Below are 14,736 nucleotides of genomic sequence, written 5' to 3'. Positions count from 1 at the left end.
CTGTCGCAATATTTTGAGGTTCGTATTAACTCTTACTACATGACTGTCAGCATTACTTTGAGGTTATTCGAAACTTTCACTCCATTAATGTTAGCATAATTTTGAGTTCATTAGCAATTCTTACTAAATCACTGGAGCATCATTTTGAGAACATTAGCAATTCTTCTGACATCACTGTCGCATGTTTTTGAGGTTCTTAGCAACTCTTACTACATTACTTTCAGCATCACTTTGCGGTTGTTCGAAACGTTCACTCCATTACTGTTAGCATCATTTTGAGTTCATGAGCATTTCTTACTACATCACTGTTGCATTATTTTGAGGTTCGTAGCAACTCTTACTACATTACTGTCAGCATCACTTTGAGTTTGTTCGAAACGTTCACTCCATTACTTTTAGCATCATTTTGAGTTTATTAGCAATTCTAACTAAATCACTGTCGCATCATTTTGAGATCTTTAGAAATTCTTCCGACATCACTGTCGCAATATTTTGAGGTTCCTAGCAACTTTTACGACATTACTGTCTCATTATTTTGAGGTTCGTTGCAACACTAACTACATGACTGCTATCATCACTTTGAGGTTATTCGAAACTTTCACTCCATTACTGTTCGCATCATTTTGAGTTCAATAGCAATTCTTACGACATCACTGTCAGCATCATTTTTTATTTACTCGCAACTCAAACCACATGTCTGTCAGAATCACTTTGAGGTTATTCGAAACTTTCACTCCATTACTTTTTGCACCCTTTTGAGTTCATTAGCAATTCTTACTACATCACTGTCGCATCATTTTGAGATCATTAGCAATTCTTCCAAAAATCACTGTCGCATTATTTTAAGGTTCGTAGCAACACTTACTACATGACTGTCAGCATCATTATTAGATCATTAGCAATTCTTCTGACGTCACTGTCACATTATTTTGAGGTTCGTAGCAACTCTTACTACATTATTGTTGCATTATTTTAAGGTTCGTAGCAACTCAAACTACATTACTGTCAGCATCACTTTGAGTTTATTAGCAACTATCACTACATTACTGTTTGCATCATTTTGAGTTCATTAGCAATTCTTACGACATCACTGTAGCATTAAATTCAGTTCATTTGCAACTCTTACTAAATGACAGCATCACTTTGAGGTTGTTCGAAACTCTTACTACATTACTGTAAGTATCACTGAGATTATAGCAACAATCGCTACATTACTTTTAGCATCATTTTGAGTTCATTAGCAATTCTTACAACATCACTGTCCCATCAGTTTGAGATCATTACCAATTCTTCTGACATCACTGTTGCATTATTTTGAGGTTCGTAGCAACTATTACTACATGACTGTCAGAATCACTTTGAGGTTGTTCGAAACTCTTACTACATCACTGTAAGTATCACTGAGATTATAGCAACTATCACTACATTACTGTTTGCATCATTTTGAGTTCATTAGCAATTCTTACTACATCACTGTCGCATCATTTTTAGTTAATTAGCAATTCTTCTGACATCACTGTCGCATTATTTTGAGGTTCGTAGCAACTTTTACTACATTACTGTTGCATTATTTAAAGGTTCGTAGCAACTCTTACTACATTACTGTAAGCATCACTAAGTTGATTAGCAACTATCACTACATTACTGTTATCATCATTTTGAGTTCATTAGCAATTCTTACTACATCACTGTCGCAATATTTTGAGGTTCGTAGCAACTTTTATGACATTACTGTCGCATTATTTTGAGGTTCGTAGCAACTCTTACTACATGACTGTCAGCATCATTTTGAGGTTGTTCGAAACACTTACTAAATTACTGTAAGCATCACTGAGTTGATTAGCAACTATCACTACTTTAATGTTTGCATCGTTTTGAGTTCAATAGCAATTCTTACGACATCACTGTCAGCATCATTTTTTATTTACTCGCAACTCAAACCACATGTCTGTCAGAATCACTTTGAGGTTATTCGAAACTTTCACTCCATTACTGTTAGCACCCTTTTGAGTTCATTAGCAATTCTTACTACATCACTGTCGCATCATTTTGAGATCATTAGCAATTCTTCCAAAAATCACTGTCGCATTATTTTAAGGTTCGAAGCAACACTTACTACATCACTGTCAGCATCATTTTGAGATCAATAGCAATTCTTCTGACGTCACTGTCACATTATTTTGAGGTTCGTAGCAACTCTTACTACATTATTGTTGCATTATTTTAAGGTTCGTAGCAACTCAAACTACATTACTGTCAGCATCACTTTGAGGTTGTTCGAAACACTTACTACATTACTGTAAGCATCACTGAGTATATTAGCAACTATCACTACATTACTGTTAGCATCGTTTTAAATTCAATAGCAATTCTTACGACATCACTGTCAGCATCATTTTTAATTTACTCGCAACTCAAACCACATGACTGTCAGCATCACTTTGAGGTTATTCGAAACTTTCACTCCATTACTGTTAGCATCATTTTGAGTTCATTAGCAATTCTTACTACATCACTGTAGCATTATTTTGAGGTTCGTAGTAACTCTTACTACATGATCGTCAGCATCATTTTGAGGTTATTCAAAACTTTCACTCCATTACTGTTCGCATTATTTTGAGTTCATTAGCAATTCTTACTACATCACTGTCGTATCATTTTGAGATCATTAGCAATTCTTCCGACATCACTGTCGCAATATTTTGAGGTTCGGAGCAACTTTTACGACATCACTGTCGCATTATTTTGAGGTTCGTAGCAACTCTTACTACATGACCATCAGCATTACTTTGAGGTTATTCGAAACACTTACTACATGACTTTAAGCAACACTGAGTTTATTAGCAACTATCACTACGTTACTGTTAGCATCGTTTTGAGTTCAATAGCAGTTCTTACTACATCACTGTCACATCATTTTGAGATCATTAGCAATTCTTCCGACATCACTGTCGCATTATTTTGAGGTTCGTAGCAACTCTTTCTACATGACTGTCAGCATCACTTTGAGGTTATTCGAAACGTTCAATCCATTACTGTTAGCATCATTTTGAGTTCATCAGCAATTCTTACTAAATCACTGTCGCATCATTTTGAGATCTTTAGCAATTCTTCTGACATCACTGTCGCATTATTTTGAGGTTCGTAGCAACTCTTACTACATGACCGTCAGCATTACTTTGAGGTTATTCGAAACTTTCACTCCATTACTGTTAGCATCATTTTGAGTTCATTAGCAATTCTTACTACATGACTGTCGCATCATTTTGACATCATTAGCAATTCTTCTGACATCACTGTGGCATTATTTTGAGGTTCGTAGCAACTTTTACTACATCACTGTCGCATCATTTTGAGATCATTAGCAATTCTTCCGACATCACTGTCGCATTATTTTGAGGTTCGTAGCAACTCTTACTACATGACCGTCAGCATTACTTTGAGGTTATTCGAAACTTTCACTCCATTACTGTTAGCATCATTTTGAATTCATGAGCAATTATTACTACATGACTGTCGCATCATTTTGACATCATTAGCAATTCTTCTGACATCACTGTCGCATTATTTTGAGGTTCGTCGCAACTTTTACTACATTACTGTTTCATTATTTAAAGGTTCGTAGCAACTCTTCCTACATGACTTTCAGCATCACTTTTAGGTTGTTCGAAACAGTTACTACATTACTGTAAGCGTCACTGAGTTGATTAGCAACTATCACTACATTACTTTTAGCATCATTTTGAGTTCATTAGCAATTCTTACTACATCACTGTCGCATCATTTTGAGTTAATTAGCAATTCTTCTGACATCACTGTCGCATTATGTTGAGGTTCGTAGCAACTTTTACTACATTACTGTTGCATTATTTAAACGTTCGTAGCAACTCTTACTACATTACTGTAAGCATCACTGAGTATATTAGCAACTATCACTACGTGACTGTTAGCATCGTTTTAAATTCAATAGCAATTCTTACGACATCACTGTCAGCATCATTTTTAATTTACTCGCAACTCAAACCACATGATTGTCAGCATCACTTTGAGGTTATTCGAAACTTTCACTCCATTACTGTTAGCATCATTTTGAGTTCATTAGCAATTCTTACTACATCACTGTCGCATCATTTTGAGGTCATTAGCAGTTCTTCCGACATCACTGTCGCATTATTTTGAGGTTAATAGCAACTCTTACTACATGACTGTCAGCATCACTTTGAGGTTATTCGAAACGTTCACTCCATTACTGTTAGCATCATTTTGAGTTCATTAGCAATTCTTACTACATCACTGTCGCATCATTTTGAGATCATGAGCAATTCTTCCGACATCACTGTCGCATTATTTTGAGGTTCGTAGCAACTCTTACTACATGACTGTCAGCATCACTTTGAGGTTTTTCCAAACATTTACTACATTACTTTACGCATCACTGAGTTGATTAGCAATTATCACTACATTACTTTTAGCATAATTTTGAGTTCATTAGAAATTCTTCCGACATCAGTGTCGCAATATTTTGAGGTTCGTAGCCACTTTTACTACATCACTGTCGCATTATTTTGAGGTTCGTAGCAACTCTTACTACATGACTGTCAGCATCACTTTGAGGTTGTTCGAAGCAACTCTTACTACATTACTGTAAGCATCACTTTGACTTTATTAGCAACTATCACTACGTTACTGTTAGCATCGTTTTGGGTTCAATAGCAATTCTAACAACATCACTGTCAGCATCATTTTTAATTTACTCGCAACTCAAACCACATGACTGTCAGCATCACTTTGAGGTTATTCGAAACTTTCACTCCATTACTGTTAGCATCATTTTGAGTTCATTAGCATTTCTTACTACATCACTGTCACATCATTTTGAGATCATTAGCAATTCTTCCGACATCACTGTCGCATAATTTTGAGGTTCATAGCAACTCTTACTACATGACTGTCAGCATCATTTTGAGGTTATTCGAAACTTTCACTCCATTACTGTTAGCATCATTTTGAGTTCATTAGCAATTCTTCCGACATCACTGTCGCATAATTTTGAGGTTCGTAGCAACTCTTACTACATGACTGTCAGCATCACTTTGAGGTTATTCGAAACGTTCACTCTATTACTGTTAGCATCATTTTGAGTTCATTAGCAATTCTTCCTACATCACTGTCGCATCATTTTGAGATCATTAGCAATTCTTCTGACATCACTGTCGCATTATTTTGAGGTTCGGAGCAACTCTTCCTACATGACTGTCAGCATCACTTTTAGGTTGTTCGAAACAGTTACTACATTACTGTAAGCATCACTGAGTTGATTAGCAACTATCACTACATTACTTTTAGCATCATTTTGAGTTCATTAGCAATTCTTACTACATCACTGTCGCATCATTTTGAGTTAATTAGCAATTCTTATGACATCACTGTCGCATTATGTTGAGGTTCGTAGCAACTTTTTCTACATTACTGTTGCATTATTTAAAGGTTCGTAGCAACTCTTACGACATGACCGTCAGCATCATTTTGAGGTTATTCGAAACTTTCACTCCATTACTGTTAGCATCATTTTGAGTTCATTAGCAATTCTTACTACATCACTGTCGCATCATTTTGAGATCATTAGCAATTCTTCTGACATCACTGTCACATTATTTTGAGGTTCGGAGCAACTTTTACTACATCACTGTCGCATTATTTTGAGGTTCGTAGCAACTCTTACTACATGACCGTCAGCATTACTTTGAGGTTATTCGAAACTTTGACTCCATTACTGTTAGCATCATTTTGAGTTCATTAGCAATTCTTACTACATGACTGTCTCATCATTTTGACATCATTAGCAATTCTTCTGACATCACTGTCGCATTATTTTGAGGTTCGTAGCAACCCTTACTACAAGACTGTCATAATCACTTTGAGGTTGTTCGAAACACTTACTACATTACTGTCAGCATCACTTTGACTTTATTAGCAACTATCACTACATTACTGTCAGCATCACTTTGACTTTATTAGCAACTATCACTACATTACTGTTAGCATCATTTTGAGGTTAGTAGCAACTCTTATTACATGACTGTCAGCATCATTTTGAGATCATTAGCAATTCTTCCGACATCACTGTCGCATTATTTTGTGGTTCGTAGCAACTCTTACTACATGACTGTCAGCATCACTTTGAGGTTATTCGAAACGTTCACTCCATTACTGTTAGCATCATTTTGAGTTCATTCGCAATTCTTACTAAATCACTGTCGCATCATTTTGAGATCTTTTGCAATTCTTCTGACATCACTGTCGCATTATTTTGAGGTTCGTAGCAACTCTTACTACATGACCGTCAGCATCATTTTGAGGTTATTCGAAACTTTCACTCCATTACTGTTAGCATCATTTTGAGTTCATTAGCAATTCTTACTACATCACTGTCGCATCATTTTGAGATCATTAGCAATTTTTCTGACATCACTGTCACATTATTTTGAGGTTCGGAGAAACTTTTTCTACATCGCTGTCGTATTATTATGAGGTTCTTAGCAACTCTTACTACATGACCGTCAGCATTACTTTGAGGTTATTCGAAACTTTCACTCCATTACTGTTAGCATCATTTTGAATTCATTAGCAATTCTTACTACATGACTGTCGCATCATTTTGACATCATTAGCAATTCTTCTGACATCACTGTCGCATTTTTTGAGGTTCGTAGCAACTCTTACTACATTATTGTTGCATTATTTTAAGGTTCTTAGCAACTCTTAATACATTACTGTCAGCATCACTTTGAGTTCATTAGCAGCTATCACTACATTACTGTTAGCATCATCTTGAGTTCATTAGCAATTCCTCCGACATCACTGTCGCAATATTTTGAGGTTCGTAGCAACTTTTACTACATTACTGTCGCATTATTTTGAGGTTCGTAGCAACACTTACTACATGACTGTCAGCATCACTTTGAGGTTATTCGAAACGTTCACTCCATTACTGTTAGCATCATTTTGAGTTCATGAGCAATTCTTACTAAATCACTTTCGAATCATTTTGAGAGCTTTAGCAATTCTTCTGACATCACTGTCGCATTATTTTGAGGTTCGTAGCAACTCTTACTACATGACTGTCAGCATCACTTTGAGGTTGTTCGAAACTCTTACTACATTACTGTAAGCATCACTGAGTTTCTTAGCAACTATCACTACATTACTGTTAGCATCATTTTAAGTTCATTAGCAATTCTTTTGACATCACTGTCACAATATTTTGAGGTTCGTAGCGACTTTTACTACATTATTGTCCCATTATATTGAGGTTCGTAGCAACTCTTACTACATGACTGGTTCATTAGCAATTTTTACTAAATCACTGTCGCATCATTTTGAGATAATTATCAATTCTTCTGACATCACTGTCGCATTATTTTGAGGTTCGTAGCAACTCTTACTACATCACTGTAGCATTATTTTGAGGTTTGTAGCAACTCTTACTACATGACTGTCAGCATCACTTTGAGGTTATTCGAAACTTTACTCCATTACTGGTAGCATCATTTTGAGTTCATTTGCAATATTTACTACATCACTGTCGCATCATTTTGGGATCATTAGCAATTCTTCCGACATCACTGTCGCATTATTTTAAGGTTCGTAGCAACTCTAACCACATGACTGTCAGCATCACTTTGAGGTTGTTTGAAACACTTACTGCATTACTGTAAGCATCACTGAGTTTATTAGCAACTCTCACTACATTACTGTTAGCATCATTTTGAGTTCATGAGCAATTCTTACGACATCACTGTAGCATTATTTTGAGGTTAGTAGCAACTCTTACTACATGACTGTCAGCATCACTTTGAGGTTGTTCGAAACACTGACTACATTACTGTAAGCATCACTGAGTTTTTTAGCAACTATCACTTCGTTACTGTTAGCATCGTTTTGAGTTTAATAGCAATTCTTACGACATCACTGTCAGCATCATTTTTAGGTTACTCGCAACTCTAACCACATGACTGTCAGTATCACTTTGAGGTTATTCGAAACACTTACTACATCACTGTCAGCATCACTTTGAGGTTGTTAGAAACACTTACTACATTATTGTAAGCATCACTGAGTTCATTAGCAATTCTTACGACATCACTGTAGCATCATTTTGAGATCATTACCAATTCTTCCGATGTCACTTTCGCATTATTTTGAGGTTCGTAGCAACCCTTACTACATGACTTTCAGCATCACTTTGAGGTTATTCGAAACTTTCACTCCATTACTGTTGGCATCATTTTGAGTTCATTAGCAATTCTTACTAGATCACTGTCGCATCATTTTGAGATCATTAGCAATTCTTAAGACATCACTGTAGCATTATTTTGAGGTTATTAGCAACACTTACTATATTACTGTCAGCATCATTTTTAGGTTACTCGCAACTCTAACCGCATGAGTGTCAACATCACTTTGAGGTTATTAAAAACTTTCACTACATTACTGTTAGCATCATTTTGAGTTCATTAGCAATTCTTCTGACATCACTGTCGCATTATTTTGATATTCGTAGCAACTCTTACTACATTATTGTTGCATTATTTTAAGGTTCGTACCAACTCTTACTACGTGACTGTCAGCATCACTTTGAGGTTGTTGTAAACACTTACTACATTACTGTAAGCATCCCTGAGTTTATTAGCAACTCTCACTACATTACTTTTAGCCTCATTTTTAGTTCATTAGCAATTCTTACTACATCACTGTCGCATCATTTTGAGAGCTTTAGCAATTCTTACGACATCACTGTCGCATCATTTTGAGGTTCGCAGCAACTCTTACTACATGACTGTCAGCATCACTTTGAGGTTGTTCGAAACTCTTACTACATTACTGTAAGCATCACTGAGTTTATTAGCAACTATCACTACATTACCGTCAGTACCATTTTGAGTTTATTAGCAAGTCTTAAGAATATCACTGTCACCTCATTTTGAGATCATTAGCAATTCTTCTGACATCACTGTCGCATTATTTTTAGGTTCGTAGCAACTCTTACCACATTACTGTGTCATTATTTTAAGGTTTGTTGCAACCCTTACTACATTACTATCAGCATCACTGAGTTTATTAGCAACTATCACTCCATTACTGTTAGCATCATTTTGAGTTTATTAGCAATTCTTACTACAGCACTGTCGCATCATTTTGAGATCATTAGCAATTCTTCCCACATCACTGTCGCATTTTTAGGTTTGTATCAACTCTTACTACATTACATTCAGCATCACTGAGTTTATTAGCAACTATCACTACATTACTGTTAGCATCATTTTGAGTTCATTAGCAATTCTTACTACATCACTGAAGCATCATTTGGAGATCATTAGCAATTCTTACGACATCACTGTAGCATCATTTTGAGGTTATTAGCAACTCTTACTACATCACTGTCAGCATCATTTTTAGGTTACTCGCAACTCTAACCACATGACTGTCAACATCACTTTGAGGTTATTCGAAACTTTCACTACATTACTGTTAGCATCATTTTGAGATCATTAGCAATTCTTCCGACATCACTGTCGCATTATTTTGAGGTTAGTAGCAACTCTCACTACATGACTGTCGGATTATTTTGAGGTTCGTAGCAACTCTTACTACAATACTGTTGCATTATTTTAAGTTTAGTAGAAACTCTCACTACATCACTGTAGCATCATTTTGAGGTTTGTAGCAACTCTCACTACATCACTGGAGCATCATTTTATTCTTGAGATTGGGGACCAATAATTTTATTGTCCATTTTGGGGACATGTACTGTACACAGACACACAGATTTATGAAAGTCACTTTCAGGTGCCTGAAATTCCTTTGGGGACTAAAGTCTAGAAAAGTAATTTGAACATTTGTGTGTACTTTGTTTTGTGATGATAAGATTTACACCGACCAAGTCAGCCATATTGGCACCACAATCCAATTGGCATGTCAATAAACATCACCCAATAAACCAAGGTCTTCTGTCTAAATGTATGTCACTGAAACATACTGTATTGTATTGCCTCACACTTACAGCATACAAGGATGCATGGCGTGGGTGGAACTGCCTGAATCTCTTCTGCAATGGAAGTTTGGTCAACCGTGTGGAACATTCCTGCACGATCCCCTTTGAGTGGGAAAGTAGCATCAACACAGCACCACGTGGTCCACCAGCAGCTTGGATTTCTGCTCCTTGTCTTGTAGTTCCACTTGACTTCTCCAAGGGAAGAGACTGCAAATAGTCAAGAACTCTGGGAAATTTGGTGGCTGTGGCCTCCTCAAATTCCACATTGATGTGGACACCAGTTCAAATTTTGAAGTGCAGTTATCAACTCTGCACTGAAGTTGTTTCGTTAAAGGATAAATGATTTCCATTGTCCAATGATTATTTTACATTCCAATCCTCTAAAGTGATGGAGTGATACTGTAAATATGTAGAAATTCTCTATTGTTCAAAGTACAGATTCTGTGTTTATACATTGTTGTAGTTTTTATACTTGGAGAAACCAGAATCTAACAGGAAATCACTGTAGAAAGTTGGCTCAGTTTCATAAAGTAACAACTAAATAGCTTCAATTGACAGTGATTGACCTTAAACTTGGCAATTTTAATCACTATGCTTGCTTTTCCACTGTCAAATGAACTTTTTAATGGGAAATTCCTGCTCATAGACTGGTTTGTTTCATACATGAACCAGTAAGAGCCCTGAACTTAGAGAAGAACCTGAAAGGTCCTTGTTGTTCATGTGTTTTTACGTGATGGGCCTTTTTTCCTGCAGTTTAATTCACATTTATCAACAATTAAAGGGCACCTAGAATGAAAATCATTGTTTTTGTGTTTTTGGTGTTTCTTCAACGTCCCCCAGCTGTGGGGAACACACACCAAGTGTGAGGCAGTGTCATAACCTCTGTTTGAAGGATCTCCCCTTTTTTGAATCGCCATGGGAAAATGGACCAATGCGATTTTGGCTGAAGCGTTACGTCACAGTTCAGTCAGTGCCCCCCCCCCCCCACTCACACACACCCCTTTGACATATTTCGGGGGGGGGGGGGCGATTATGCGAGCGAGCCGAGTGAGTGCAGTGCTCTTGTGTCGCAACTGGAGCCTGCAGCAGCAGCACTGACTGAGCAGATTGATTGAAGGAATGGCCTCGATAGAATTGAGACCTTTGTTTTATCTGCGCTGTCTGTCGCTAGCTGGCCTGGCCTGGCTTGAGGGGGAAGGAATCTCACCAGCCAGGCAGGCTACCAAGGGGCCAGGCCACCAGGAAAACTCCCAGTTGTCCCGACGGTCACCCCGCCGCTGCATATACGGCTGGATCTGCGAATGGGCCGTGGCTACTTGGTATCTTATCTTACGAATGTTGTTGTATGATATGGAATGTTGTCAATTGACAGTAGCCGTCACACTTAGCACTGGCGACAGTTAGCCGAGAAAGTGGGAGTACTTTCTTTTCAGTGACAGTGAGGGCAGCCAATCACCGAGTAGTAGTTAAATGAGGTTGCCAGATAAACAACTGCAACTGATCGCCGTCAACTCATGCACTTGCATAAATAATGAGGTTGCCAGATGAGGTCAGAAACGACCCCAATAGGGACAAATGAGGCATTCTAAACCCAACATGGTAACATAGCGGTTTCAGAGAGCCTTTTAGGAAGCTTCTGAGCCATCACAGACCCAACCATTTTTTGTGGGGTTACATATCACACCACAGAACAAGAATTAATATCCCTTCAACCTCTCTATGGCACCTTTAATGTACTGTAATTTAATGAGTTGGGACTGTGAAAGCTGCTGTGTATTTTTACAGTTTATTCCATGTAATTTTGTGGAACAGTTCATCACTGTAATTTGACGGTATTCGTCTGGAAACTCTGCTGCCAGACTTTTTACCGTTTTTTTATAGTTTTTTTTCTTGACAGTGTACACAGAGGTCTCGTGGTTGAGCCGGGGCACACAGAGTCCCGCCCCCACACAGCTGAGAAACGCAGCTCTGAGCAGCTGCCTCAGTCACACAGAAGATAGACGCGTTTCCTAGTTGGCGAGTGCAGACACAACTTCTCTGAGTGCAGGATTCACTTCTTTCATTGCTGTTTGTTCACTGTTGAGGTTTTATTCCTCCACCAACCTGCTTCTGTCTGGAAAGAAACAAATAACTGGAGTGCTGCACATCAACAGACTTGGAGTTTGGACACGGACGAATGAAGTTTGGCTTTTTATTTCTTCCATCAGATCAGAGCTGATAGGAAAAACAATCAGGTGGTTTTATTAAACCAGCAGTGAGCTGGACTTCAGCCCAGGTCCACAGTCCCACTGTCAGTTCACTTCAACATGAACGAACAAAATCCAACCCTCACCTGGCCTGGAAATAAATAACAATTGCATAACTCCTTTATTTCTCTCCTGTTCAGGTCCAGTTGGACTCCATCCATCATCATCTTCCGCTTATTCCTTACTATTAAGGGTCGCGGGGGGGCTGGAGCCTATCCCAGCATCTACGGGCAAGAGGCGGGGTACACCCTGGACAGGTCGCCAGTCCCAGTTGGACTCATTCATCTCTATTTGTTAGGATTTCACTTCATGAGTTCAGAAGCATCTTCACATGAGATGCTGGTTCCTCAAATTGATTGATCGTTGAATTCTGTGTTTGATCTCTGAATTCTGTCTTTGATCTCTGGGTTCTGTGCATTGAATTCCTGCTCCAGTCTTTGATCTCTGACTGATTCTAAACTCATCAAAGGATCACATCAGCATCTTGGTCCAGACTCCAGATGGTGATTTTACCAAGTGCACCACAGTCCTTGTTGCTGTCTGCTGTTGGGTCACAGCAAAGTAAGGAAACAGCCTGACGGTCCTCAGGAGGAAATCCAACAGCCTCCAAAGATGGAGGTGAATCTAGACCCTCTCATGTTGGCCATCCTTGATGAACTTGGGCGGTACTCTGGTGCAGGGATGAGGTCATGGAGCTGATCTGGGAGCAGTCCTGATGTTAAATGCTGTGATGAAGGACAGTGTGGAGGCAAAATGGACAAAATGTGTCAACATCAAATAAAGTTGTAAACCTGTTTGAAGTCTTATTTTGTGTTTGATGGCCATTTTTAAAATCACTAATGATTTTTTGACTGAACGTCCTGGATCCTGTGGTGCCTGATGAGGAGACAACTTGAGTACAGAGTTGGAGAAGAGGGTTTTTGGAGGGGAGATGATTTTTGCAGTGCTACAAGTCAATAAAATGTCATCATTTTTCAAAATGTCCTCACTAAGATGGTTATTAATTCTCTCTCTCCCTCATTCTCAGCTGCTACAGCCTTTAAAGAAAACCTTTGACTGGTGGATCTAACAAAGATCACATGTTGTCTCCTCTAGAACATCAACAGCTTAACGTTGTGGGCAGGACTCCTACCTGAGCAGGGAGACCCCAATGGATTTCTAGTCCTGATAGGGAGAGGGAGCCTCCTGGGTCACGGAGTGGGGAACCTGATAGGGAGTGGGATGACCCGCCCATTGTAGGTGATTGACAGGGCAGGTTTGATCTATGTTTTCATTTTCAAAAGTAATTTTGAATATTTGTGGAAAGTTCGCCCACCTTGAACACGTAGAAGATGTCTTCTGATAGTGAATCGACTGTTGTCACATTTAAGGATCACTTGAGCTGATAAGATGAAGGCTACACAGGACCAGCTGGAGATACCGGGGATTGAACCCAGGGCCTCACACATGCTCAGCATGCGCTCTACCACTGAGCTACACCCCCTCTGGTAGAGTCACTGTTTAACTGATGCAGGAACACAAACACAGACACAACATTTATTTTCTTCATTTTAGGGATGTCTGTGTAGGTTCTCATTCATCCAGGTCATCGTAGATCGAAGCGAAGTAAAATCTGGTCAACTGGACGTAACTGAGCCTGTGATCTCAAAGGCTCTGTGATCTCTGTCATTTCACTGTGATGTCAGCCCTCACAGTCTGAAGGCGTGTTCACATCAATCGTGACACAAATTTTCGTGCAACAAGTTCACATGTAAAGTCCATGTAGAGAGCTGAACTGGTGTGTGTACTCGCCGGCAACGTGAGTGACGCGTATTCATGCATTTGAAAGTATTCAACTTTTGTGACAAATTCTCATGACAAGGAGTCCAGAGAGCCTGTCAGCGTTGAGATTCCCCTGGCGTCAGGGAAGTCATGTCAACGGTCCTGGAGCCTGGAGTTGGTGTCGGTCCTTGATATTCTGGCACCGATCCTCACAAACAGGTCATCGAACAGGAACCTCGTCAGCCTGAAGTAGCGCTGGAAACGGCCGTCGTCCAGGCGCAGTTCTTGGAGAAAGAGAGTTAAGAAGTTTAGAGGTCCAAGAAGCTTCTTCAGTTCAAAACTTGCCTTTAACCTTCAGTCTAACGCTGTTCCAGCATTGGATGAAAGAGACTGGTGCTCTCATCTTCTTCAACACTGACTTGTTCTACCAGGACAAGAGAATCTGAGCTTGGATGTCATTTAGCAGTCAAAGGCTTGTTAAACTGGTCAACATCAGCTGGTGTTCACTCTGATGATGTAGCGATGGTCTGGATTCTTCCTTCTGGAGCACCAAGCTGCTGGGAAGAAGCCTGATGATGTCAGAGTTGTGTTCAGTGGCTCCTGCTGGGTCCAACACCTACTGAATTGGATGATAAAATGCATTTGTTGGACTTTTGGTTTTTGGTGACAGCGCCA

The 14,736-nt window shown here is 38.9% G+C and overlaps 1 non-coding gene across 1 annotated transcript; it reads right to left on the bottom strand.

The window, feature by feature from the left end:
- Positions 1-13,711: 13,711 nt before the first annotated feature.
- Positions 13,712-13,783, bottom strand: trnaa-agc (transfer RNA alanine (anticodon AGC)). The gene has a single exon. It is a non-coding gene; the product is annotated as a tRNA-Ala (tRNA).
- Between the last annotated feature and the right edge of the window lie 953 nt (positions 13,784-14,736).

Source organism: Aulostomus chinensis, chromosome 1 (genome assembly GCF_037954235.1).
Source record: "Aulostomus chinensis isolate RoL2024-O1b breed Wild chromosome 1, RoL_Achi_v1.0, whole genome shotgun sequence".
In the NCBI taxonomy this organism is placed as follows: Eukaryota; Metazoa; Chordata; class Actinopteri; order Syngnathiformes; family Aulostomidae; genus Aulostomus; species Aulostomus chinensis.
The sequence above is the reverse complement of the archived record's forward strand: the minus strand, read 5'-3'. Positions and strand labels throughout refer to the sequence as shown.